This window comes from Orycteropus afer, unplaced genomic scaffold (assembly GCF_000298275.1).
Source record: "Orycteropus afer afer isolate SDZICR_OR568_19922 unplaced genomic scaffold, OryAfe1.0 scaffold00412, whole genome shotgun sequence".
Taxonomy (NCBI): Eukaryota; Metazoa; Chordata; class Mammalia; order Tubulidentata; family Orycteropodidae; genus Orycteropus; species Orycteropus afer.
The window spans coordinates 1,953,276-1,955,283 of NW_006921999.1; positions in this window are offsets into that span (position 1 = coordinate 1,953,276).

The following is a 2,008-nucleotide window of genomic DNA, read 5'->3' on the forward strand; positions in this document are numbered from 1 at the left end:
TTATGTGCTCTCGAGTTGGACCCAACTCATAGTGACCCCTCCTTGGGTTTCTGAGGCAGTATCACTATGGAAGTAGATTGCCCAACCTTCCTTCTGAAGAGTGGCTGGTGGGTTTGAACTGCCAGTCTTCTGATCAGCAGTCAAGTGCCTTAGGCACTACACTACCAGAGCTCCCCTTTGATTTTATCTAGCAACTCTTAAATTTCAGTTGTCTTTTCCAATTCCAGAATATCCACTTATTTCCTTTTAATATGTTTTTCTTTTTATTGCTTTATCTAGTTGGTGTGACATTTTCCTTTACTTCTATAATTATTTTTCTTTTAGTTCTTCACAATAACTACTTTGAAATCTTTGTTAAATGTGACATCTGTTCCCTTTTACAGGCAATTTTTGTTCCCTGCTTTTTTTTTTTTTTTTCGTGGTGTCTGTAGGTTACACTTTCTTGTTCCTTTGTATACCTTGTAATCTTTTGTTGGAAACTGGACAGTTTACATAACACATTGTAGAAACTTTAGGTACTTTTCCCCCTTTACTGGACCTTAATATTATTTGCTTATTTATTTGTTTAATGACTGGCTGGATTATTTTAGTGAAGTCTATCTTTCTATGAATTATTCTTGTCCAAAATATTTAATCAAGCATTAGATATAAGTAGCACCAGGAGTAAAAAGTAACTTGTTGTTATGCAGTGATTTCTTAGATGAGACTGAAGGTTATGTGTATGCACCAAGAATGATGAACTTTCTTTATCATTGTATTTGTCATCATTTGTGCTAAAAAGCAAGAAACAAAGCAATGGAAAACTGTTGCCATGGATTCAGTTGCAACTCATGGCAACCTCATGTATGTCAGAGCAGAACTATGCTCCATAGTGATTTCAATGGCTGAGTTTTCAGAAGTATATCACTAGGCTTTTCTTCCAAGGTGCCTCTCAGTGGACTTAAATCCCCGAAATTTAAGTTACCAGCAAAGCGTGTTACCCTTTGCACCACCAAGTGACTGCATAGTTTGTATAGGTGTTTTATTAGGGGTTATTTTTATGGTGTGTCTATATCCAATCTAAGGATCTGCATTAACATCTCTACTTTTTCTGCAAGAATCTTCCCTTCACTTACCATTATATGAAAGAACTGAGCAGGTAACTTTCTCAGGGCAATGTTTCTGGCTATTTTTTGCTGTTTGCCTTTATCTTTTGCCATCTTGCTAAATCCCAAACTTTTGAAGTTATATCATCTAAGTTGTCCCCAGTAATTTGCCTTAAAAAGCTCCTAGTACCTCAAACCAAGGGTGAGTTAGTAACCATCCCAGCATCAGAGTTTCAAAAGATCCTCTCTACTTAACCTTTTTTTGTGCCATAAAGTATCTTTGCAAATTGTACCAAAGGTCTGAAATGCAATCGAATGAAAATGTTGTCTTAATCATAAGACAGCAGTAGTAAGTTTCAAGTGTAGAATGTCAATCAGATGCACTTGACCTTATAGATTTACTCTAAGAAAGAATACCAAGGCATTATATATACTTTCATTTCTTGACTTGGCATCACAAGATTTCCTAGGTGACAATTCCTCAGGGATTTCTTAAACTGGACTATAGAATAACTGTTAATCTTTTTGCCCCATGATAATATATAATACAAGATCAAGGATTTTATTTTACAATATCTCATAAAAATCATGTATTACTTTTGCAATTATAAATATAATTAAAAATGTAAAAATATTAACACAAGGTTGTTTTACAGGTACTCTAAATAAAACATGTGCTATGTGCAAGAAGAAATAAATGTATTTACACTTAAAAATTATTTAAGGGATTATTTAAATAATATTAAAAGTAGATTTTAAAAAAAAGAATTTTACTTGAAAAGAAAATAAGAACTAAAAAAAAATTATGTTACTTGCAAAACTATTCACAGACAATGAAATTATTGAAAATTTCCTGGAAGAAAATAAACATAGTCATATGGGATATTTTGAAAAAAAATTTTGATAATGGAGACCTGTTAGAA